Source organism: Symphodus melops, assembly GCF_947650265.1.
Source record: "Symphodus melops genome assembly, chromosome: 16".
Lineage (NCBI taxonomy): Eukaryota > Metazoa > Chordata > Actinopteri > Labriformes > Labridae > Symphodus > Symphodus melops.
The window spans coordinates 8,919,188-8,946,887 of NC_136706.1; the positions used below are offsets into that span (position 1 = coordinate 8,919,188).

Genomic DNA, 27,700 nt, shown 5'->3' on the forward strand with positions numbered 1-27,700 from the left:
AGTCTAAGTGTGAGGGACTTTACATGGAGTTTTTTCTGTAACAGGGACCTGCTGACAGGAGAAGGAAAAGAAGGCCAGAGCAAAATGTTGCTTGAAGTTGGAGAGTAACTCACACCCATGAAGAATGTCAAGAATCCGTGTGTTAAAGTTCACACTGTATCGCCATCTTTGGCTGGACCCTGGCAAATAAAGGACAGCTGTGTGTGAGGCAGAAAATAGACAAAACAAAAGAATATAGTAATTTGTCAAGTATTGTGTCTGCATTTGAAGGCCTCTTGACCATTCTAGGCAGGATGTCAGCCCGTAGTTATTCTCTAACTTTGTGGTTTATTAAGGAAAGACAGGTCAGCAAGACCACCCAGAAATTCAGAATCATCACCTGTTCCAGCTGAAAGGGAAAAATCCGAGATCCAACACTCTTCTTCTCGTGTTAGTTCAGCATCATACCCAGCTGTGAGTCAGCGTGTTGCTTGGCTGAAATCATCTTTGCTCAACTTCACCGAAGTTCGTTTCTCGGCACTCGCTTTCTTTTCCGAGATTTGAAAGTTCAAAAGTCGTTATGTCGGTGTGAAAGAGGGGTTCTGCGTTTCACCAACTTCAGAACCTATCAGCGTGACGTCCCTTGATAGTTGAATCTTTCAACAGACAAATCTGCAAAGCTTTGTTCTGAAATCTTGCACGTCTGCTCTACTGTAGACCTCTCTCTGCACCGTATCTGATTCTGCAATTGAGCCTCACACTTGTCGGCTAAATAGCAAATGACAGCAAGTGCCACTCAGGCTGTGAGAGGGGATGGAGAAACAGATGAAATCAATTTCTGTCTTGTTTCAGGGTTTTTTCCCCCCCCCCATTGCCCAGTTCTGTGATTCTGATGACAGATTGTGAAATGGGTTTCATGTGTGCCTTCTTCTTTTTCTCCCTCCATAGATTTCAGAGAGGGTAGAGGTCATTTGGAGTTGTACCTTTGAGGCCTCCTGCGGGGAAGTGTGCTGACATCAGAGCTTTGCATCCTGAACAGGGGGGAGAGAGAAAGATGAGGACGATGCTACAGTGACGATACAGAAGACGCCCTGGTTTTTTTGGTGAGTTGGGCTGACATCTTTTACCAATGCTATACTAATCTGCTAAATCTTGACTCATTAACATCCTGGAATAAGGTTAGTATGAAGTATTTCTCAATCACTATAAATATTCCTAAAATTGTGTTTGAATTGGGTGTGGTTATGCCCAGATACAGATTCAGAAAATTCCTCAAACATGTCTTTGAAACCAATAATAGTGTAATATAGTACAGACAGAGTTTCTGGCTAGTCACTTACAAATGAACTTTTTTAATGAGTGATTTACTTCACTAATAGCCAGATTATTGTGTGTGTGTGTGTGTGTGTGTGTGTGTGTGTGTGTGTGTGTGTGTGTGTGTGTGTGTGTGTGTGTGTTTGTGTGTGTCTATTTGGAGCAAAGTGGGGTCCGTCTCCGCCATTGCAGCATAGTTAATAGGTTTCAGTGTTTGTGCTTCCACCTACTCCACTGCAGTTTGTCTCAGTTCTGTCCCAGCTTGGGCAGTCCAGAGCCCACTGTAGCAGATATAGTATTTAAAAACGCTTCTATTTTTGCTGAATGCCAGAATACGGCACAGTGATTTTCCACAGAACAGATCGAGCAGGACAGGAAGTCACCCACTGACACAACACAATCTGCTTAATTTTCAGAGTAAAACAATCAGTTTTGAGGCTACAAAGTATTTCACTTTTCTAAGTCAACAAAATGTTAAAAGAAAGAACAAAAATGAAAGACACTGGTTAAAAGTTAATGTCTTAACTGTGTTTTTATATTATCAGATTTGTGGTTATGTGTATTTTTAACTCCTATAGTAATGTTTGCCCCCTAAGGGCACACACTGCTTTATCTGGATACACACGCGCGCACACACACACACACACACACACACACACACACACACACACACACACACACATATGTCAGACACAATACTGCTTCACATTACAATCCCTGTCAGGTTCTGGCATTAGTTGCTGGATTAGTCGGCCAGTCAAAACAGGTGACAGGTGACGAACTCATGTCAACACATCATGAAAAGGACTTTAACATGGGATTAAGTGAATTACTCTTGCAAACAAAAGGTGAGTCATATTACTGCAGAGTGCATGTCAGTTTACAGTAGTTGTATTTGCTGTTTATATGTATGTCTGTCATGTCCCTGGCTTCAGTTTGTGACAGCTGCTGTTTTTTTGCTCAAGCAGTTTGGCACAGATTGTCACGATTTCCAAACTTTTCCCAGTGACGGTTTATTTTAACTTAGTTCTCCTGCAGTTTAGACAGGTATAATTTGTCATCTTTGGAGCACTAATAGGTGTCTCTTGTTACTTTAAAAATATCACAGATTACCTACAGATTGTTATACTTGCATTATAGCTGCAGTATGTATAAATACTGATTGAGTTACTATTCAGCTGAATACGACACATCTTGGTAGCTGTGTTTGTAATCGTGATCCTTCCTTAAATAAATTAGTAAAGGTTATGTTGGGTCTGGCCTCAGGTGAATGAGTAGGAAAACAAGACTTAAAGCAGCGAAGAAGAATGTGTTCAATAGCCTAGTCAGCGCTGTTGTACTATATTAATTTCTAGTAGGTGACATAAATACAAGAATGATCATAAAACGTTGTTCAGCCATATCACAGAGCTTGGACTCTGAAAATAGACGTTACGTTAGAGTTCCAACTGCTGCATTCAGAGACATGTGCAGCATTTTCTGCTTTTCAAATCAACTTTCAGGCTGGAAAATGAGTTAGCCACACCAATCACTCATTTCTCTTCATCTTTAGTCACAGTCTTGTCCAGTAAGAGAAGGCACAGCACTCCCTCCTTGTTCTCACCCCTTCTCTGTGGCTCAAAGAGCTCTCGGTTGAGGAGGAGTTGGCTGGATCAGGTTACAATGTAAAGAAAGCGGGTGAGAGTAGCAGCTAGCTAACCTGCTACAGCCTAGATTGTTATTGCAGGTGTTCCGGACCAGTCACAGCTGTTAATTACTACAACGCAGAATCACACGTGGAGCTGCTGTGAGGTCACACATAAATGGTCTTGTACAAGTTCATTTTGGCATACAAGAAGATGAGCAGATAATTAAAGGAGATGAAATGGTTTCTCAGGTTTATACAATCGGCCAGATGAATCGAGGGGTGTTCCTAGCCACTAAATTCCAATTTGGATTACTAAACATTTTAGTTCAGACTAGTCCACTACTCTTGAGTTTGGAAATCACTAAGAAAACAGCCCATAGTGAGTCAACTTATTTAACACAGCTTAGAACAGGAACACAGTGTCAGTGGTTGAAAAATGTCGATAGGTTTACAGCGTTTGGCTAATGTTCGCATTGGTAGCACACCATATCCTTCAGTCCTCCTTGAAGGTTAAATGTGGTTATGCGTTGCTCCAGTCGAGTGGTTATATTCAAGTTTAACTCAACACAGCCTACACACAACTTAATCTCCATTTTCTAGATCCAATACTGTGAAATTCGCACTGCTCACTTGATATTCGTTCATTTTGCTTGTTTACATGTTGTCGTTGGAGCATTATGGCACTATGCAATGGCAGTAATTAATTGGACCTACAGCCCCGGCTAGTGGCATAAGGTTGTGTTACAGGTGAGACATAGCATTCAACCAGTATAGAGGGCCTGAAATTATAAAAATATGACTTATTAGTAATTCCTTTCCAAGCTGACGAGGGTGCAGAGCTAATATGTTTGACCGGCTAATTGAGCACAACCCTAGTTTAATCATGTATTTACTTAGATGTTTTAGCGCCATGTATTTTTGAGAAACCAAATGCACTCTACCAAATCTGTTCACAGAGAACAAAAAATGTATCTTTGCTGATCAATGATGTGACATGACAATACGTGTTGTCATTAGTGTACAATCTGAAATAGAATTTGGCAGCTAGGTCGATTCTTAGCTCTCTTTCTGAAGTGTTTACATACTATTAATGCAGTTGCTTGAATAGAGCCTAAAGTTTTAGTTGTTGCATAAATCGATACATTTTGTATACAACTTTGTCTGTCTAGTGTTCAATTCAATTCCAGTTTGCATAACTTCTTGACAGTGACTGAGTTTCATTCTCTGCATATCACTACAGCATAATTAAATCAGCATGAGGATAATTAGTTACATATATTACATTGATAATTTATTTCACTTCAGGAAATCAAGCTAAATATATGGCTGTAAAATAGGATGACCAAGTTGAAAGAAATACTTAAATAAAACCAGCGCTTTATCATAAGCTGGCCTCTTTGTTTTAAAGCTCACTGACTTTTTATGAGGTGGGTTTTTGTGTGTTCACATTTGTGCCTGTGAACAGCTGTTCCTCCTTGCATCCACCTGTGTAATGTGGGACTGGAAAACAACAGTAGTCCACGTCTAGTTCTCATTAAGATGTAGTTTAATTAATGCTGTAAGGTTTTTAGTACACCAAGTTTGATATAAGTGACTTTTGTCTGAACTGCCAAGTCCGCGCACTTCTTGGTTTCCTGATTCATGTAGAAGTTTCTTGATTTAAACACTTATGCAGTTTTTTTGTTTTTTTTACAGTTGAGCAATGTTTTCTGCTTCTGGACACAAAGTGGTCAAGATGGTGGGTGTTCCCCACTTTTGAGAACCTATGTTTATTTTTACTTTTTAAAGTGCTGCAAATTAAGCAGTAGGTATCCTTGGGTGGACTGTTCCATGGGAGTATGAACGGGAGTGGGTGAATGAGCGAGAAGGCGCAAAGAAGGGAGCTGAGAGGGGAAAAACCTCAAATGTGAAAATGACTGGAACTCCAAGGGTTTTCAAAACAGAGCCCGCGATTTCATTACACATACCTGGACAACTGAGGGCATGGAAACAGCCCCTCCCTGCATGCACACAGATACACACACTGAACAGCTGGGTTGGCTGGAGAAATAATAAGAATAATGTAAACTAAATAAAGCAGAGACGACTCCCAGCCAACAGAGCCAACACGTGTTCGCTTCAGAAATATGCAGAAACCCAGTCATCAATCACAGACGGGCGGCCCTCAGTCTTGCTGACAGGCTCCAACAGATTCGAGGCAGAGATTTTTGGGCTGGTGGCGACTGCGTTTCCAGACCTGACTGCAGCTTTTTTTTAATAAGATTTGGTTGGGACTCATCCAGGGCGTGCTAGACTGATTGACGATGAAGAATCGCTTCACACAGACATCAATGTTAGACAGCTCAGGGTCCTCAATAGCTAGCTGCTTGTCAATAGGGCTTTTTGGCAGTGTTCTCAATGTCCTCCACCATGTTGTTTTATTAGCCTTCAGAGACGGTGAAAGCTGCAGATCATGAGAAGAATCCCTCTAAGTGTGTTGTGGGAATATTCTCATCATGGCTCAACAGTCTACTGGTAACAGTGTAACTTCAGCCAGTAAATTGGCTTAAACCATCAAAACACAGCAAAAGGGAGTCAGACAGTCCTGAGGGGCCAAGCTGGAGTTTAGTCCTTAAATTGAACCTTCAGGAGGATGATGAGGGATCCAGGGATGTGGGGATAGAAACAGGGGGTAAGGGGGAGACCCCCTCAAAAAGACAAGGCCCTCAGGGTTTTCTACACTGAGATCTAACTTTGTCTGTGTAAACACGTCTGGAATGACACTCTGTGTGTGTGTGGAAGGGTGGGGGGAGTGTTACGAGCACTTTATCTGGAAAGCTTTATTGTGTATCTGGAAAAGTTATGAAGAACATTGCTCCTTTTTTGTCTTTGTGACGTAAGAAATAATCGACCCCTTTCAACACAATCAATAAAACAACCTTGATTAAATAGATCAACATATTTAAAAGACTTGCTTGTAAGACAATTGTATTGATAATCTTGTTTCCTTGATTCAGAACAATAATGGCTGTTGTTTCCTTCAGCAAGGCATTCCTTTCTAAATGTCTCATTTTTTTTAAAACCTAGATCCTGACTACTACGTTAACAAGGGCTCAATGTTATTTGACTAGTGTAGCTATCATAAAGGGAATGACGGGGAAGCTTTTGGGAAGACACATGAGAAGATTGATACAACTTGCAGGAGCATGAAAAGTTAGCCTATTTCTGTCCAGTGTTAGAGAATCTCCTTCCTAACACTGCAAAAACTTGCAAAATTTTTTCCTATTTCGGAATAATGGGGCAGAGTCTTTCTCACCAATGAGCTGGCTCTGGAGGTTGTAAAAATGGCGTGAAGCATGTGAATGATTCCCCACCATGGTGATTCATCGTGGCTCAAATTGGGCCTTATGCGTTATTACTGCACCACCCCTAGTTTATTTATTCAGCGACTTTGTTTGTGAATCAGAGGTCGGTCGCCCACCTGCAACAATATTTGTCCCGCAGGATTATTTTGATTACGACTTTCGTTTTTTTATTATTGTCATAAGAGAGGGAGAGGGAGGGAGAGAAAGAGAGAGAGGAAGAGAGAGAGTTCCCAACAGCACAAGTTGCAGTAAGGTGACTTGATGTGCAGTTGATCTGGAATCTCTTAAAAACTGGTAAAAACAGTTTCTGTCTCTCGCTTAATATTTAGCATACAGTAACTTAAGTGCTACTGATCTTTCAATAAAGAAAGCAGATACGTGCCACATCTAAACTGTCAAAGGATTTCTTAAACTATTTTATCATTTTATTGGTCAGCCTGTCATAAATCTGTTTTTTTGGGGGGGAGACTTTGAAAGTACAGTTCTTGATCCTTTTTCAGATCTATTGTTTCAGTTGATACCGTAGAAAGCCAGGCAGGCTGTATATCTCCTGTCCACAGACGCAGACAGTTAATACTGCGGATATAGTACAAACAGAGTTCCTCATCATCCTGGTGTTCTGAACCCCGCTGTGAGTGTAATAGATGTCTCACTGCGTCTAATCGTTTCTTCACCCACTGTCTGTCCATATTAGATACAGTGAGACAAGACAGCTGGGCCTCGTCTTGGTCTTTCAGTTCATACACAAGGATGCATGTGTGCCTCGGTGATAGATCTGGCATAACAAATGAATGTTATGTGGCTTGTTTGACTGAGTATGCTGTCTCCCCGCTCAACTCTCTGATCTTGACATTGGACCGAAAAGGAGGAATCATCACTGAGGAATCCGTCAGGCTTTGATCACAAAGATGACCAGCCAGGGTTCAGGATTTTTATGCTGCAGAAAAAGGAAAATATGGCAGTCCAAAAAAGGTTGGTTTTTTTTGAGACCGAAGGCACAAAATGTATCTACAAGACAGCAGCTTTTCCGCTTGACAACTTCAAAAGTGACTGCCAGCAGTCGTCGTTTAATTGCAAGGACAGGCTATGGAACATAAAGAGTACAATAGCACTTGTGACTTCACCCCGCAGGCCTACAGCCACTGATGTCTGTCATAAACAAACATGAACCATAATGAGACGATAATTGACTGCCAATGTCTGTTTACATTCTTTCACGCAGAGCCTTCAGATAGCAGCTCAGCAGATCATAGGAAAGTCAAAACTGCTGATGAGCATCTGCTAAAAGATGACACCCGTCATATACAGCAGGAGATCGTGTTGACAGTCAGTGACACTGAACCGTTTTCAGGGAGCTTAAAAGTAGTCACAATGCAAAACGTTACTCGTGAATCACAACACAGCACGAGAACAAATGTGAGAAGACCACGCGGTGTTACATGGTCACATTTCTAGCTGATTGAATGTTGTCCTGCTGGGATCTCTTTGCGTTGGATGCTCTAGTTATCATTGCGATATCTTGCTTTAGAGTTTTTTTTAGAGGGGGTTGCATCCATTAAAGGTATCCATAATAGTGTTATCTTGACAATGAACAATAAAAGTGCATAGGAATGAGTTGACAAAGGTATAAGTGTTATTTGGGAGTGTTCCTGGATAGGGAGCAGTTGTCACAGGAACAAAAGAAAAGTCTGTTTGCAGATTCTGTGAAGACACAAGTAGGAGAGGTAGACGTTTAGAACGTCATTTAACATTGAACCAAGCGGATGATCCTGCCTAGCAAGTAACCAATGAGCTGAAGTTATTAGACATGGGATGTTTGAATGATTCACATTTGTCTTTGATTTTTTTTGTTCCCCTTGTATCAGTCACTAGCCCTAAGATAAAGCAGAAAGGAACAGAAGTCCTTTATAGCAACTTGAAAAGTTGGAGGAAGAAGTCATCCATCATGACTTGCATGTGATGACATGTGTGACCCTGTGTTCTCTCTCTATCTCTGTCTCTATCTCTCTCTCTCAGACACACAAAAAAGTTGGTTGTCAACCAGTGCTTTACCGCAGGTCACACTTTTTCCTCATTTGGTACCACTTATCGCCATGCATGCATGGAGATATAAAAGATTACACAAAGACTTGAAAAAAAACAAACAGTAACGTAGCTATAATACAAACACCAAATGCATGCAATTTGTTTGCACAAACATACTTACTTGGAAAATTAATTTTCATATTCTTTATATTTATTTTTTTTACTTACAAAGACGTCTCACAATTGTCGTTGTGACAGATGTAAAATCCTTGTCAAAGGAACCGTTCTTTAACAAACCTCCCTAGTGACCCTTCTTTTCCTCTCCTTACACATGTACCAGACTTTATCAACCAAAGCCTTTAATCCACCACAGCTGTCGAACTGTAAATACAATTAACCCCCGTAATTATATGATGTTGAGTTAGGGTTTGGTACACTTTCTCACTGACTGCCAGTAGCCTGTGATCTCTGAGGATGACATCATGGGTTTCAGGTTGCCCACTGTGGCTTCACTTCCCAGGGGGGTCGGGGGGAGCCTGAGCGTAGAATAGACACTCTCTTCCATGTCTACTGCTCAGACACTCTCTCTCTCTCACACACAGGCACACGCACACACACACACACACACACACACACACACACACACAGTGGACTGACCTCTCTACCTCCTCGCTCTGAGCTCAGGGTTTGTTATTGGCTCAGTTATGATGTGTCGACAGATGAGGCAGATGTGTGCTCCCCACTCGTAGTTAGTTTGTTGATGTTGTTTTAAAAGTAAAAAAGCTGTGGAATCAGCTGAGTAAAGACAATTATTGAGCTGGATGGCATTGTGGTTATAGTTTTTTCGTTAAAGTTCAATTGCTTAATTGACAAAAGTGTCAATAAAGAAATACTTTACGTTAATGCTTTTCTTCAAGGTGTGTGTGTGTTGTCTGAAAGTGTAAAGTGTGTGTGGGTGGCTCATATTTCAGATATGTATTGATGAGTATTTCCTCTTAAAGACATATTGACCATATTCACGAGAAGGCTATACATCTCTGATGTCACACTAGCGTGCTTAGCTAAAATGCTTTAATGACATAATACTGCCGTTAAATTCCTAATGATAATGAACAAGATTTACTTCTCCCACTGTCAATTACTTTTTGGTATCAAACCAATGTTTTTTTTCTCTCACCGTCGAATCTCACAATGGTTCAATTAGCTTGATTTGTGTAGTGCAATGACTTCAGTTTCCTTGGTTTACTCAGCTTATCAACCCTGAACACGGCAGTCCAACTTCTGTGGCACTATCTCAGCCTCCCACACTCTGCATGATGTCAGAGGAGAACGGCTGCCTTGTGTATATGGTGATTTTTTTTTTTTTTTTTCTATTTTGTGAGGACACACAGAAACAAAAACCAACTTGTTGTGCAGTTATCTTGGCAGATCAGAAAGAAAGTGAGACATCAAGAACAATACTGACTGTTGTTTGGGATCATTGAAACCCACCAAGTCAAGAGAGGCAAGAATTCTTTGCCCACGTCCCCCTACTGGTCTTCTGAACTCAGGCAGTGTCGAGCATGCTCTCTCAGTTCACCACAGTGTCAGTCATTCTGTCAATCATCAGTTTTGGTTATTTTAAAGTCACTGAAGCCTACAAAGTCAACCTCTTCCACTAGGATGTCAAATAAGCAGCATGGGCCAGCTTTTCCTCCATTCCTCTCTTTTATTTTTCTACTCCCTGCATGGACACACTTGGCCATGGCTCACAGCTTCTGGATCTCAGAAGACATGCGCACAAAGACAAAAAAAACCAAGGCATCTTCCAGTGCTGACTCTCAAAACTCCATTCTCCTCTCTACCTAAAGTTTTATGTAAGAAAGTGATGGTTAATTTCTGTTCAATTCTCAGTCTGCAAAGCTGGAAAAAGTTATGGCATCGTGACAGGAAAAATGTAACACTTGAGGATTTGGCACACTTAAAAACAAGGTCTTAAAAGAGGTATTTGTCTGTAATCCTTTATTGATCCCACCTAGACAGGCAGTCTGGTGGACTGACACACTGCCATACCTACAGGCCGCACTTAGTGGATGCCTTACTGCTTCTAACTTTAGGAGCAAATGCAGACAGAGGCCAAACACGAGGCACATCTAATGATTCCTAATGTCGGTATCAGGTCCAGAATGACAGAATGAAGGTCAAATTTAAACATCAGTCCCAGTTGTTAGCTTGTTGCATGTAAAGCCATGTCATGCCATTACATTTCACTGCTGTTGATTTTACGCACTGCTTCCAACAATACTGTTCAAACTAAACTACACCCAAAGGAGGAGTCAGCAAAATTCAGATAGCGTGCCAAGTTCTTAGATTTGATCGAGATTGTTTTTGAAGTCAGTCTAAAGCAACATTGTGTATTTTTAAGTTTGTTATACAACAGAAGACTGTGTTATTAACAGTCAGGCCAAATTTCAGTAATGAAAAAATCTATATGATATAAAGTCTGACAATCTTGAACAATTAAGCGGTTGGCTATGCCAGCTGAATGTGCAGAAACCATGCCCACTCACAGAAAAGGCAAGCATGTTGTTCAAATGATGTAATCAAGGGAAGATGCATTTCCGGAATGAAGGCAAAGCTAGTAATCAAAAGCACAGACTGTAATGTTGAATCTTTTGGTAACTCGCGATAGAGCGGAAGAACCAAAGATGCTGAAGTGCTCAGTGCTTTTTTACTGTTCAAGTACAAGGGGCTGATGAGTAACATCACCATTGAACACCTTCCCAATTGTCTAAATCCATAATTCAGTCAAATGTAGTTCTCAATGTTTTCACATATTTACAGCAACTTCTTTCCATATATTGCATATTATAAAATTCTAATTACAATTGGTTGTTTGGATGTCAATCAGTGCATGGACATTGCTAAATAACAATTTGAAAGTTTTTCTCAGGTCATTACATTTAAGTACAGGACTCATTCCTCTACCTTAACTGATACAAAAAAAACTCATGCAAAAAAACAGCAGCTAATGTTTTATCAAAACCAAAAGTACCCAACCTGATATGATAAAATGCTATGTTTTTATCATTCTCTTTGACAAGAGGATGTCACTATCAATTTCAACTCTGTTGGCTCTGTGTTCAATGGTAATTTAGTTCTGATAGGCTGATTTTCGACCAACAAAAATGTTCCATCCCCAGAGCCATGATAAATTATTCATGGTGGGTCACAAGATTCCTTCTAAAAACATTTAATTTAAAATAAAAATGACACATTTATTTTAATTTGAAAATACATACAACAAATGTGTTTCTTACATTAAAATACAAAAATAATATGATGGTGCTTGGGTTATTGTGTGGTGTTTTAATGCCAGTGTTTTAAACAGCTCCAGGGCCAATGGTGGTCGACGGTCTTTATCACTGTTACATTGGGTTTTGCGGACTAAAAAATTTGGGAACACACCTGATAGAGCATACTATGTATTGACAAAAAACAGAACTTATCTGATGTTATAATTATTCAAGGTTTCATTTATGTTTTGAGTTGTCTGAACTTTAGATTAATGAAGACACATACTGGTGTCGATTCTGAAAGGTGAGTCATTTTCCAGTTATTGCTTACCTGTCACATCAATAGCATCTTCCTCAACATTATAACAGTGCATTAGTAAATTACTGGAGCGTAACTGGTTGTAGTAAACAGGTGGTAAGAAAAGATGAAGCCTGTTTGAAGTAGCTTGAAGCACCTGTCTGTTGGACAGCAGTTAAACAAAACTCCCCGTCAATCAGATGGACGATCTCAGCCAGTGGCCTTGGTGACCAACTGGGTTGCACCACTGCTCGACAGCTAAATGTGTAAAGCAGGCCATGAGGGATTCCTTACAACACAGTAAAGTTAAATATAAAAACAACAGAATGTGTGGTGATAAGAAAAGAGTAAATCAGCGGAAAGGTTGATAAATACCCACATCTTGATTTGAATCAGGATAAATAAAAGACAGAGGGAAAGGAAAGAGTGAGGAGACAATAACTGAAGTGTGACTGAACAGCCAGTGAAAAACGTGTGGTTGCATTCCCGCTTTGTTCCATGAGATCACAGTTGTGGCAGATGCAGGATAGACTGGGAGCAGCTGTTTTTGCTCCATGGGCTCCAGTTACAGACGCTGGCACTGGCTGTACTCTGGGGATGGGCACAGGGGCACGTTGTTGAGTCTTAATGCTGTTTGTTCTCGGAGGGTGGGCACAAAGAAGCCTCAGAACCAGCACTGTACTTCACTAGTAGGCTTGGCATCGGAAGAGAGGGACGCTGCCGAAGGTGTCAAACAGAGGGGGACGGGTGACAAGACATAACACGCAGCTGGTCCCGTTCTCCCAGGACAACCTGGCGCCATTAATAACACTAGATATAGGGGCTACAGCAAACTCAAAGAATGATAGGAAAATTCATTATTATGCTTTAATGCATATGCTATGATGGTTTTTATGTGAGATCAAATATCTAGTAGAACCTTTCATTGCAAAGCGAAATAAATATGTACAATTTATTTGAATTTTTTCAGAAAGAGGTCACCTGGTAAAGGGGTTTAGAAACAGCTTGTTTTATTATAAAATAAAAAGAGTGCACCCAGCTGACTGACTTTTTGTCATTAAGTTGTGCAAAAGAAACAAACTAAGAAATGATAAAAATGCACCTTAGTTTTTTGCATTTTCAGCTCATGTTGTCTTTGTGCAGCCAGTTTACTGGGTATGATTTTTACAGGATTACATTACCCAAAGAACAATTAAAAGTGTTTTACTTTGAAAGGGCCTCCTTTCTTTCATACTCTCCATGTATTTGTGGGATTAAATGAGTTAAAGAAAGTCCCCAAGTGTTGAGTTTGGAGTGAGATCTATTTTCTCAACACGCCACAGTATTTTTATACACTGAGTGGACATTGGGTGGAGTTTTATTATTTCTGCTCTAAACTTAAACAGAGCACTCTATACTGAATTAACACCAACAATAATACGTTCTCAGGGCAGCTCAAATAAGGTTGACTCGACTTTTGCACAACTTCCACTCATTTAACTCCTTTCCCACTGCCCTTTCACGGGCACAAGATCAGCAACCTGCACTCTCAAACAGGACTAGCATGAATTGTTAACTAATGATGAAAATAACAAAGACGTTTTATTACAGCTGTTCTGCATTCCGTATGTGCACAGATGTCTCATAACATTGGGAAAAGTCTGGACAGAGAGTAGAGGGTTTCGAGTGGGAAACCGCCTAATGAGACGCTGCTGCCAACAAGTCTTCTAAGCCAATAGTTAAGAGTCAAGAGAGCAGAAAACAACGGTCAGAAAATAAACACTTTCCCATGGAGACTGTAGATGCTGTGCTGTGTAGACTGCATTCTGTTGACTTGATACAAATGATGCTTATAATAAATAACAGACAAAAGGGATGTTTGACCGCTATTTTTAAGAATTGAATGTAAAAAGTAAAACTTTTCAGAGGTCAGGCATAAAAATGGACCTCACAACGAGCGTGTTAGGAAGTTTGAACAAGAGAAGTGAACGAGTGAGTCACGATGTATGAATCATAGCGTCTACCTTACTCCTATTTTAATGTGTGACTGAGAAATATGAGTCACACTCGTTTGACAGGGCGAATGTCAAAATCTCAAATCCACCCTGGATTTACTGAAAAACACATTACCCGGTTGCTAAATAAAGTATTTGAAGCAAAGCTCTAAATCCTAAATAAATGTGGCTTGATGCGCTCTCTTTCCTGTGAAATGAAAACTCGCTATTAAAAAGAAACGTATATAAAGACCGTAGCCGATAAAAAAGAGTTTAATCAGATAATGTTAAGTCATGAGACATTATGTTCGAAAAAGCAGGAAAGTAGATCAAGCAACAAAAAAAAAGACCTCAGATACATCTTTGGAATTTGAGACAAGCTATTTTCCATCATTTATTTACTGGAAAATGTACACCAATATAAGTGCAATAAGCTTACAGGTGGTTAGAAATATTGTTTCAAACTAATGTATCCTTCAGGGTACACTGGAAGCGTCTGAGGCTTCTTCCTTATTTCCATCTCGAATCACTTATCAGAGACTCATCCATGACACAAGTCTGACCGTGTTTTTATTAAATGAAATAAATCTATATTACCGTATTTTATTAAAATGGTCTAATAAGGGTTTTGTCAGTGAAACGAGGAGGAGGTGAGCTTGTCAAACAAATGAAAACTCAAACTCCATGACTCAAAGTTTTCCCACATACTACAGAAGGACTTTTATTAAAATTTGGAAGACAAACATGGGGAGCGTCGTGTCAGCGCATCACTCTGATGGATGAGTCAGTTACTCAGAAATACTGAATACCAACACTGAAGCCAAAAGGTGATAGAATTTAGAGGATATAATATAAAACCTCATATTTTCATCCATGACTGCTTTGGATGTTCACGTCGTCTTGATTAATTTGAAAAGCTCCAAATTCAGACACTCAGTCTGTCCTCTGCCGTTTCAGCAGTGAAAACTGTCTGTGGTCCAATTTGATGATATTCGCTCATTGGCGGGGGCCGTCTGGTGTTGTCTTCCTCCCTGTCAGCAGTGTGCCGATAGTGCCCGCAGTGATTCGCACTTACAGTAAGTGAAGGAGTGATGTTTCAGAGATGGATAGCATTTCCAGTATTTATCGACTGCAGCGCGGCGGCCCTGGATGACACCGCAGTCAGATACATTAGCGTTGGGAGAGAGACTTGACAGCCAGTCAGAGAGCAGACGTTAAAACATCACCTAGCTTACAGGCGGACGCGGAGGCATTGATTGCAGCCTCATCGCTCTCCAGACTGCTTCCTGTGTTTTCATCGCGCTATCATTGGAAGAGAGCAAACAACAATGTCAGGGGGAAAGGCTGCTGGAGGCTGCGTAGCTAATGCGCTCAAAACTCAAGGGAGGGACAATTACATGAGCTAGAATGCCTAATAATGTTTGTCTGGATAAAACAGACCTTACGCGTACAGTGTTTCTCTCACTCTCACACACACACACACACTTGATTGAACTGGTAGTTATAGGTTCAGATTAGGTAATGTCTAACAGTTGTTTCGTTTGGTGTTAAACATCATCTACTGACATATGATGTTATCTCAGAGAAGAGGCAACAAAAGAACACATTCATTTCTCAAGAAGTAGCACAAGTACTTATAGTATAAAAAATAGAATTGCTGATTGAACTTCTATGAGAGAAATAAAACAAACTGTATGAAAGCAGTGTATAAATTCACAGTGTACAAGTAGCAGGTGAAGAGGTTACCAACTTGTTGCAAGATGTAGCGAGTAAATGGTCTTGTTGGATGACAAGAGCTGAAAGTAGGTATAGGAAACACAGTATTTGTAGTCCATTATTTTTCGAGTTTCTTTGACGAAATTCCAACTAAAGGGCGGCGTTCCTGATGACATATTAGAGCAGTAACTCTGAATTTTGACATTGTCCAAATGTATTAGATGGATAATACTTGTTAAAACCAGTTATTTAAGAAGAATTAAGTGATCCAAGACCTTCAATGAAGAGCACTTCTTTTGGGTAAATGATGTGACAAACATTTCCAGTCTCTCCTATTTGTTTAAAAATTGAGAAACGAAATGAGTAGCTTGAGTTGACATAGGGAAAGCTGCTTCACTATGTCTCGACAGAGGAATATGTGTTTGGTCTTCATGATTCATCCTGGTATTTTCCAAACTGCACTGCATGAAAGGAAATCAGAGTGCACCATAATTTCACACAGATGTGAACTATTAAGACAAACTGTTGTGCATCTTCTTCATAACAGACAGTACATCACAATCATCAAACATGTCTTTTGTTGTTCCCACACTGAGGGGAGGAATGTTTCAAAGCATGCTCTCTTATGTTAATGGCTATTTCTTGGAACTCCGCTCTTTTTACCCCCAAAAAAAACAAATGTGGTGCTTAGAAAATTCAATATTCCAGAACATGCATTAATTTTAATCTGTTGACCAGAACTGCAAAGAGTTTTAAGTGTTCTCTTGTGCATATGCACCTTTTAAAAGGTTCAGTGTTATCCTTATTTTAAAAACATTTGTTTTGAATTAAGCCATAAAACAGGTGTATGTGTGAGGCTGGATATATGAGAGGAACACAGACATGTTTCTGTTGAGGATCAACCTGAGCTGTTCCACTGTTTCTTCTCATTACTTGCATAGACGCCTGATTGACAAATGAGCTTTAGGTCAGCCAGCCAAACACAGACGGGGTTTCCCTGCCAAGGCTGTAAGGCTCCTGGGTTTCCCATTAGCTGAGGGAGCAGATGGTTTCACACTCACTCAATACAGAGATTTGTCTTCTGTTTTTGTTACAGCTAAAAACCAAAGTAACCAGTCAGAGAGCTTTACAAAACAAACACCTGGATTCTGATTGTTTTTATTGACAGGTTTCCTCAAGCAGTCAAGTTCTGGGCTCGTAGATTTTGTTTTTTCTTAACTTAAGCTAAATGTCACACATAGATTGCCAGTGTAATGTGTCTGTTTTGCCTCACCGCAAAAAAGGCAGAATGTTGGGACAAAGTCTTGTATTGGGGTAAACAGACTGTCATAGTAACTGTCGAGGCGGAAAAGCGCTGCGTGCACGTCTAAAGTGTTGCTTAGAACTGTTAGTATGACTGTGACTCATCTGAACATCACATTTATGTTGTAGTGATCTCTAAACCATCTCAATGTGAGCACATCAGACACGCCGTCTTCATAGGTTGGTCATTATGGTCTGATATGATGAAAATATGACTTTTAAAAAAAATCGTAGGGAGCTGAAACGAGGCATTCAACACATCAGGTTTAACTGTTTTTTTTTTTTTTTTTTATTGAATTGACTCTCTTCATCTCCTGTTACCACATCCAAAAATAAGTGCTCTTACAAGCTTGCCTTTTCACTTAAGAGTCTTTTAAATGTGTTATTTGTGTAAATGACGATGAAATCTATGAAATCCATAAAGCAGCTTCGACTTACAGTCTTAAGAGTTATTGATCAGTGCCTCTCTGTTCATGAACGTCAGAGGCCTCTGCTTTTTTTTCTGATGTAGAGCCAAAAGGAGCGTCTTCATGTAAACAGCTAGATTCGCTGCGTCTTTAAGAAGAAGTGGTACATCCTTGTCATTAAAAAGCGATTATTCCATAAACTGCCTTAAAACATGTAGCACATTCCTCAAGGAGAACAGATGAAACCTTTGGTAGGAATTTAATCGACTATAATAAAAACCTTTTAATTTCCTCTGAACCTCTGATTTCGCTCATTGCACAAAGAAGAGTCCTGGGTATATCGAAAATAAACCGATGACATTAAAACCGATGGCATTAAAATTGAATTCTAAACTTCAGTATATCCTTGCAAATTCATGTAAGAAGCATTTATTTCATTATTCCTAATTTGAAGTGTTGCACCCAGTTTGTACCTCCAATGTGCTACAGTATGAGCTCAATCTGGCTTTTGCATATACACAGATGGAAAAACAATCCACTTCAGTAAAAGGTCACTGTGCTTGATTTGTTCCTCCATGGAAATAAGACCAATTTACAACTACACTATGTCCTTGTGTGAGCAGAAAACTAACACTTCATTTTATTTACTCATTTAGCCATTGACTTAATGTAATAAGTAGCAGTCGTGTGCTAAGAGGGAAATTGTAGTAATTACATCTTTTTACCGCCCCCCTTTGCATTGTGTTCCAATTGCTGTTTGAGTGAGTGCTTAGCACCTCTGTACATCTACACTATAAAGACATTGATCTTTATCATCTACTGTACTAATCTATCTACGATTCGTGTTTCTGGAAAAAAAAACACTGATAAAGAAGCTACCAACATGAGCTTTAAATAGTAGTTTTAATAAAGTCCATACAGTTAAAGAACTGAGGTGTGTGCTGTATCGCTGTAGCCTTCTCGTACTCACAACCACACAAAAGAGCTTTCAGCAGCACCCGACCAAGGGAGGGGTGTGGGTGCTCATGGAAAATATGCACAGAGGACTTCTCGCCCTGCGCTCCCTCTCTATCACAGTCCATTGGCACAGAGCAGGTAGTTTGACCAGAGGCGGTAGGGCAGCCCTTTCTATTAATTCCCTCCAAATTGAAATGCAGTGAAACGAAATTTATCCAAACACCATTAATCACAATGGCCGGGAGCGTCTCATTTAATGAACAGATTCTTTCTAGGGGGCATCTACAGGCACTTAATTTACCATTTAAACCCCACCTGTCTGTGTCAACCAGTCCGTAGAGAGGGGGCATGAATGTCGTGCATTAGTTGGTTCCAAGGGCTGGGTTGTATTCCTTCATGCTTTAATACAGCCAGGAAAAGGGAAGGTTAACAAGGATCCAGAGTGCAGGTTCTGATGAATGAATAACATTCAGGCTTTTTTTTATTCCTCCACATGCACAAGGAGTAGATTTCTCTAACGGACGCTGGTTAAGTTTGTCGTGTTCTTAGGTTTGGGTGATTTTATTGATCAAATTGACCTCATGAAATGGTTGTTCTGTAAGTATCCTGTTGTGAAGGATGCTTTAGAGAAAGTGTAAAGAAGTTACTCCCAAAATATAAGAAGGGCATAATGTCAACGTGATCCAAGCATGTATCGGGTGTCAGAATAAACTGACTGAGTTACCTGCAATGTGTATAAACATCCCCACAGGTCTAAACAAACACTTAGAAAGCCTGTGAAAGCATCCGATCGGAACTGTATCCGACCAAGAAAATACAGCACGTTTATTTTGACAATCCGACTTGCAGCTTTTAAGTTGCACTAAGTTGCAAATGACTTTCCGATGTGGGAATGGGACTATCCTATGAGCACCTGGGTGTAGCTTTTTTATTGTTATTATTTACAAGTCTCCATCTGCATTAAAGGAGGAGCTTGCAGGCCGGGCTCAGTCTTCAGAAGTTTTGGGTCTTGAGTCGACTTTCTCGACAAACGCGATAGGGCCTTTGCTAACACACTGCTGATAATGAGAAAACACAAAGGTACAATCCTCCAGTCGTTGCAGGAGAATAGACCGTGTCTCCCAACCCATTTTTTCATATAGAGATCCCTTCGTTTTTTTTCCTCAGTTAATCATAATTTACGTATGTTTAAAGTCAGTATCCAACGGTTCACATCTGCTTCTAGTAAGACACACAATCATTCGATGAGATATGTTGTACTTTTTGCACACAAGTGAATCTTTATAATATCTTGTCGGGAGTGATGCAACATTTTTCAACATCTTTGCATCTGCAAAGGTTTTCCTATTACTCGCTCGGTACACAGGTTAGGATGATAAGGCAGTTTCAGGAAGACAGTAGCCATCAATGGGACTCCAAAGCCCCTTACAGTAACACCTTAAAAGATCCATAATTTTTTTTGTTTATGAAAAAAAAAAGAAAAACCTACTTCATTAAGATAAAACATAAATGGTCTTGATACTCAGCAGCATCTTGTATTTCCTCTTGGTTTTATATCTTAACTCTCCCGTAACATTTACCTTCAGCCTTGTTCACTGTAAATGGAGTCCTCATGCAGCCAGATATGGAAACATTTTTGATTCATGGCGGAAACAATCTGAGCAGAACTCATTTCAACCGTTTGAATTCTTTGTAAATGCTTGATGTCATGAAAGAGGAGAAATAATCTGAACAGCAGAATGTATTGAAAAGCCGACTTATTAATGATGAGCCTCCCTTTATGTTGTGTAACTGCAGCCTTAACCATTTGTGAGTCTCTGTCACCTCAGGTTCACTCCCTCCAGTTTATGTTTTCTTTGACAGATTTGACACAGACCATGTCGTCTGAGCTGTTCTCTTCCTTAAACAGTTCCTGCAGCTTTGGTAGGACACGCTCAAAAACACACACAAACACACAAGTGCCTGTTAAAAAGCATGGGATATTGTAAATACACCACTGTTTCCTTGTAATTACAGCCTTCTGTTGAACCTTAGAGAAGCTAGTGCACTGGTTGACTTGTTTCGTGTCTCTATTAGAAGTCTATACTTTATATATCTATACCCAAAACACAACACTTCCCACTTTCTTTCTAAGACTGATCTGTCTTTAACACGGATGTATTGTTTCTGCTCATCCTCGCCCATGCTTTTCATGCATTTCTTCCATTTCCTTGACCTTTTTCTCCTGCCATCACTTCCCTCACTGCAGGTTATTTAGCACTTCAGTGGCCAGCAGGACTAATTGGAGGAGGAGACAGGTGGAGCTGCTCTATAACAATCCGTCTTGTTAGTGGCAGGCCTCTAGCGCACACTGGGCGATCTTTTTGTTTTTGCAGTGTGAACAGTGAAAGGAGGGCATGAACTTTTGACACACTCGCATAAGGGGCCCCTTAGCAACCTGCAGGGATTTACTTATTGTGGGTCAGATTGAGGAGCTCTGTGTAGCACCAGTTGCTAAGTTGTCTTTTGATGAATGTGCTTTCGAAGTTACAGACACTCTTACTTTAAGAAGATGGCCCATCTGTTTTTAACACGAGTGCTGCTTCAGATGTGGCTTTTTTGTTTCATGTGTCGATCCAGTGTGACATTACCGAATATAAAATACTGCAAAAAACAAAACAAAACAAAAAAACTGCAATTATTCACATTTATTCATGTGGTTATCCCTCAAATTTTTCAACTTCTTCTCAACAAAAGAAAATCAAGTAAAACACAAAAAAACAGATAACAAAGCTTACAATGAGCAGAAAACAGACTGAGAGGTCTCAACTCAGGAGCTATTTTGACAGAAAGTCAGACAACTTAGAGAGAAGTGAATACATTTAATACAGTATGCAAAAAAAAAGGATGTAAACTAAACAACAACATCAAAAAAACATTATCAAACTATTACAGCTAGAGTTAAGGAGGATTAGAATTGATTGCCTTAAATGTTGAAAAGTTAGAAGGGGATGTTTCATGTTGTGTAAGATAAGGTGATTGAAACCAAAGACACCAGTGACTATACTGTCTCTCTTGTAGAGCGGACAGCACAGCTTTATCATACGACGTACAGTATTAAAGAATAGGATTTATTGAGGTATTTGTGTCATACCTTATCCCTGCGTCAGTGTGTGTGTGGTACATGTAAGGCACCACTTCTGTAATGCTGTATTGTGTGTGTGTGTGTGTGTGTGTGTGTGTGTGTCTACTGTGTGCAGACATGTTGCTGTATAATGCAACCAGGCAGGTGTGAGGGTCACAGCCAGTTTGTAGGCCAGTGTCTTGACCCCTGCTGTCTGCTTTGTCTGACCGTCAGAGGAACCCCTTAATTAGAGCCTTTGGTTTGCAGTGTGTGCCCGACGCGGCCCAGCAGACACTCAGCAACAAGCCCTTCATTAAAAGCTCCTGGTTGACTTGGCAAGAAGAGCCTCAGTTTTCCGATTCCTGCTGCACAAAGGCCACATAAAAAAAATAATCCTACAATTTTTCACATTGAATTGTTGGCGCCATTTCCTTTTTTTTTTTTTTCTCCTTTACTACGACGTGTAATCCTCATTTGGTAAAATGTTCTGATTGATTAAGTGTCAATGGATGGTTTGCAATTTTCTATGTTCAAATGTTTCCTGTATTGTGTATTAGATTATAGCAGATTTCTGGAGCTTTTCTACAGTAGCTCAGAAGTGCAAACATGCTGCAACTGGCCTGAAGCTTTCTGACAGGGAAACAGGCTGCAGATATAAATATGTAAATGTACACCCCATTTCTCCAAATGAAAATAGTTTGTTAAGTGTCTTCCCTTTACCTTTGTACATGTCTTTATGGGGGGGATAGAGAAGTGTATGGATAAGGAAACTAGGATTAGAGAATGGTGAAAAACACACCAAAGACCCAATGGTCTGAGTCGTACCTGGGCCACCCACTTTGAGGGCTATAGCCTCTGTACATGGCGTGAGCAACATAATCACTTGGCTGTTCGGCCCCTGTACAGCATTCTTTTAACTAAGTCACAACTATTATAAAAGATTCCAGCCAGTGTGTTGTGTCAAACACCACTGAATGTCTGGAAACAAGCTGCAAGCAAACTACCTGAAGTCCAGTGACCGTCAGCAGTGAAGCGAGTGAGAGGGGAAAGATTTCATTCTGCTGTTCTTGGCTGCCATGTGTTGTTGCACCGGCCAATGGAAAATCACTTCTCTTCATGCCACCTTCAGAGCCAGACAGACACTTCCGTACACGGAATCCATCTGTTAGCTTGTGTGGCTGTTTTGTAACCGCTGTGCCCATGGGTGAAATCTGAGCTGCAGGTGTGTTTCAGGTGCAGGCGCATGGTCGTCCACAGGAGCAGAACTAATGCATTGTAGTTATCACAGCCCCATCATGTAGCTTCATTGTAAGTAATGAAACATAATGGGATTTTTCTGCAAGTGATTTTTTAATAAGGTTCTCTTTAAGAATCTCCAACAGGGAGAAGAAAACATTTGAGCTTCCACAATCCTCAGTGTGATGAATAACTCATAGATGTGCCAGGTTGCATTACAAGTTTAACAAATAAAGACTCAAAAACCATAGAAAATTAAAAGAAACAAAGTTTGTGTAGTAAAATGCTTTTAACAATGTAATATCAGTCTGAGCATGTGTGCATGCGTGTTTCAAATACTCAGAGAGAGAGAGATTAGATTTGCACAATCTTTGCACCAATCTGATGAATTTTCTTGATTTGACAGTTTCATTCTGTGGATCAGTCAAAAAAAACCCCAACAACATCATTTTGTGATACATTTCTCAATAAAATCTGTCAAGTTGCTGCCTAACGTTCCATCTATCCGTTTAGTTTACCTGTCTGGCTAGAAGCAGCGTTAAGTGAAAAGTTTATGAGCATCACTAAAGTTTTGACATTTATGACCTGACGCAGACAACCGGCTCACAGAAAACTGTGTGCTTGGGACAAAACGTAATTATTACCTGCACGCTGTGCATCTTGGTGCATGTCTGAAATGTAAGTATGTGGATACAACATGTTCTCTCCTTGTTGTCTGGAACACTGAGCTATGGGTTTACAAGCATTGCGTTAGTCAAACAGGTCAGATTTCGTCATTAATTTTTTTTATTGGAGCACTTCATTTGCTGAACTGAATAGTATTAAGGTGTAAATTTCACAACGCCCCGAAACATAACACTTCATTTTCGCCGCAGATATCTGGCTAACAACATGGGTATTGGCCGGCAAAAAAAATTACTCAACAAACTGTAGCGATGATACGTCAGTGTTTTCACATCGTGAAAGAAAGAGACAGACAGTGAGACAGACGGCATGAGAGAATGAGACAGAGGGAGGGAGAATCTTGCTGTGACAGCCTTTTCACTCCTTATGAATGACGTTTTTTCTTCCCCCTCAGCATTCTTCAACACTTCAAAGCGTCAATCTCAGCAGAGTGATTTCTCCCGACCATTGTGAGAATCTTGAATATTCATCAGGGTCTTTCTTTGCCCCGAGGGCTTGAACTCTGCGGGGATCTCTGAACTTATTAACATTATATGAAGAACACTGGTGGATGTAGTTATTGTCTGATGACTTGTGGGAACATTTAGATGGATACATATTCTGGGCAAATAATTAAGTTGGACATCATGCTTGACTTTTTATAGAGACTCCCTTTGTACCCAGTTTTCCCCCTATTGTGTTTCTAATATGAGCAAAAAGAGAAACAACATTAAGATTAGCTTGTTTTTAACAATGCAAATTTAAACAGGCTTATATGAAAGGGCTTGTAACCAGGAATCTGCTGAAACAATTTGTCAATGCCTGATCGTTTTTTATCATTGGACGAAAACAAGACACCTGAAGTTGTAACCTCATGTTACAAAAAAAGTGAAGCCAAAACATCTCCACGATGGGCGCTGAAATATCGCACATTTCGAGTCAGCGTTTGTGATGTAGGGATCCGCTGGTAGAGCTGTGATATTGAGATGCAGCCCCTTCCTCTAACCTAAGCACACAATAGCTTACCAATTAAATAGCAAAGATCCCTCGGGTTGCCACAGTTCACAGGAGAGAATATTCTTGTTGGTTGGCTGATGAAGACAAAGTCACGCTGTCTTGACTTTAGCCTCGATTTTGCCATCTGGTTCAGACAGCTGTGTCGCCACGGTAATCAACTGCTTTCCAGGATTCTATGACAGCAGTTTTTATCACTGAGCTCCTGAAAATCCTCCTAATTTCACAGAGCTGAGGGTCAGTTCGGGCCCAGCCGTAACGTCGCTCATGATATGCATTCCTTCTCAGCCCGGAGTAATTTCATCATTATGTGTTGTGCCACGGCTTTTTGTTTCACAGGTTAGCGTTGATTTTTCACAGTCATCCATCCCAGTCCTCTCACTGTGTGATGAAAGGTGCGTCTGCTGCTTGAAAGTCCTCCTCTGAAATAAAAAACGTGGCTCATTTTCACGGTGCATTGGAAAGCTAATGCTAGTATTATTGTAAGGTCTCTATTTCATAAGAAAATGTTTTCCTTATGAAATGGAGTCAGGTTATTACAAACCTCCAAGTAGCATTAATTGATCCATGAGTGCTGGGGGGCAGAATGGGGAGGGGGTGGGGGCATACTGTACAGTGTCTGCAAAGCAAATTGAAAATAAACACATAGCTGAACTACTGGACAAACGTTCTCCCATTCAGACCCAAAGCCCACTGCAGGGTACATTATTTATTGAACTCCATTGTGGTCCCTCATCAACTTTTTTTCATTCCAGCAGTTTGTTCTTTGGCCCTAAGCGGCAAAATATGATTGTCTAGGTGTAACTCTAAGCATTAGCATGCACATGGACAGGTTGTGTTTAGACCAAAGCAATGAAGCTGTTTGTTAGGCAGTGTCCCTGAGTTAGATTTTAGCCCTGTGCTCCATGTTGTTTCTACTCTCTTTTCCCCCTTATTTCCTGTCTTTTTTCATCAGTTTTATATAAAAGCTTGAATAACAACTGGATCCTACATTTCTAATAAAACCACACCATCATTTTGTTTCACTTTCCCTGACAGGTAAATGCCTTTTACCTTTAAATTGTACACATTGGCTTGTTAAACAGATAGTTAAGATGTATACTCTTAGAATCTTAAGGAAACCTCCTTAAGAAGAATACACTGGATGTGAATTAACTGTGAAGTGCCCATTTAATACAGCTTTTCAATTGGCTCATGCATGTCTACTTTGACTATTTCTCATTCCAGTTGTAACTAACTTTGTGGTTTTGCAGAGTGATCAAGGTGCTGACAGAAAGATTTCTCAGGCAATATTAATCACGCTATAACTGTGTGTGATGACAGACGAGTAGAGCAGTTAAAGCTCTAACTAAGAGAGGGGAGGGAATGAAAAAGGAGAGGAAGTGAAGAGTTAATTCTACTGAAAACAATTCTTCCAACCAGTCTGGCCCACTTTCAACCTCTTTCTGTGGTGGAGTGACCCCCACCTACAGAGCTGCTCACTCCCCTTCTTACCCCCCCATCCCTGTGGGGTCTGAGTGGGCAGAGGGAGGCTCCACGCTGGGTGTTTGATGGAGCGAGGAAGGGTGTGTAAGGTGCACTGACCCCTTCATCTTGCTCCCCATGCACTCGTGCTCCAGAATGGGCTGACTTATCACATGTAATACTCAGAACTGCACAAATCAGTAGTGACAGCTACAGGACCACTGGGGCTGTGTAGGAGGAGAGGTGGCTTCTGGGAGCTGCTGTTCCCACCCAGTCAGAATTTAAGAGGGGACAGGTGTGGGGTGGAGAAGCCCATTTGGTTGTTGATGTTCTTTTGCCCTCCTTCATCACTGCTTTTCCACCTTCTTTTGCTTCCCTGCAACCATTTGGGGTGGACAAACACCCTTAAAAGGCTCTTGCATGTGTTGTTGTGGAAATTCGACCGTGGTCGACTTGTTTATGAGGTTTTGTAGGTGCTGAAGTAGACTTGATGTAATCTGTCTAATAGTCTCTTTAATCCTCTTAACTTGTAACCCACATAAATCTTTCACCACAGGAATGTGTCCCCCTATTGTTGTCATGTTTTTCCTGGTATTGCATGTTAGCATGTGTGTTCGGGTGTGCTGGATTAAAGTGAAGTTGCAAAGTTGTGGTGGTGCCTGGAGGTGTGAGCTCTAATCACCTCTAATCACCTGACGTGTGATGGCCTGATCCCCGCTGCTCCACAAGTGTTTGTGTTTTCACCCCTTTCACACAGAGACTCACATGAGGAACTTAAAGTGTTCAGCCTACATCTTGAAGTTTACAACCACTCTTGCAGATTAACACCCAGCCATTCTCATTCTTACAGCACATACTCCTGCAGCTGTGTTCCCATTTTTATTTTATGTCTGCCCCGATTGCCACCAGGAAACAATACGTTATTAAGAAACAACATGTTTTTTCAGGTTATAAATGATATTTAGAGATTGTCTTTTCTTTAAAAACTTTATTTACAGAAACATTTATTATCTGCAGGTTATTTGATCAATGTCAAATGCTGATATACATTTGTACTGCTGACATGTTTAATCAGTTTACCAATCTATCAGCAGCTGAAATGAGAAACTACATATTTGTTAACCCTTTAACTACAATTAGAGTTACTGTTACTGTTGGCAGTCACCCACATCTTAGCTAGCATTACAGTAATCAATGAGGAGGTTATTGCTTCCCTGTTGTAACACTTTTAGATGGTAATGTTACTATTCAGCCACTTGAAAGCTAATGATGCAATCAGCTTTAGCAGCTATATGCTAATATTAGCTTTGTGTTGGTAGCTAATGGGTTGTCAAAGATGTTGTGTTAGCTTGAACTGTTGCACAATGACTTTCTGTTTTGGTTAGTCATGGTCTTTTTTTAAGTTTCAGACCGATCTGGAAACAATACAATTGTAATGAAATGTCAGATTCTCTCCATTTTAATGACTTAGAACTGTTCAGGGTGACGTCAAAGGAATATGGACACTTTGAATATAGTCAAAGAAATGCTTACTTAAATGTTAAGATTCTCTGAGTCACTTGTCCCTTTGACACTAATTTATTTACACTACTTTGGGTTTTCATAAACACAAATTAATATATGTGACAAATACTGCCCTAGACTTCTGTGTCGGAAAAGTGCAAATATCCTAATCAAGATGCATTCTGCTCGTCACTTTGTAGGATATCTAGAGGAAAATGAGGTTTCAGTTGAACCTTTTTTTACTATCAATTTGGTTGTTGTGTTTGTTTTTTGCTGTATGCAATTTTAGATTTGTGCAGAGTAAAATCTTCCTGTATAGTAGTAACTAACAATTTCTTGGAAATGAATGCAACAACTTATTATTAACATTTTTGGGACGTTTAAAAATACATGCCATTGCTGTATTTTCTTGTGCTCAGCTTTGTAGGATATGTAGCCTATATCTATGGATGTAAGTAATATACGCCCAACCCGAGTTCCTTTCAGTTGGCCAGACAGTT

At 40.2% G+C, this 27,700-nt stretch overlaps 1 protein-coding gene across 1 annotated transcript in view; it reads left to right on the forward strand.

Annotated features, from left to right (window-relative positions):
- The window catches only part of bmpr1bb (bone morphogenetic protein receptor, type IBb), a 50,676-nt gene that overhangs the window by 5,756 nt on the left and 17,220 nt on the right, over positions 1-27,700 (forward strand). The window contains exon 3 of the mRNA XM_079363635.1: positions 928-1,082. The gene's annotated coding sequence lies outside the window, so the exon portion shown is untranslated. The remainder of the gene's footprint in view (positions 1-927; positions 1,083-27,700) is intronic.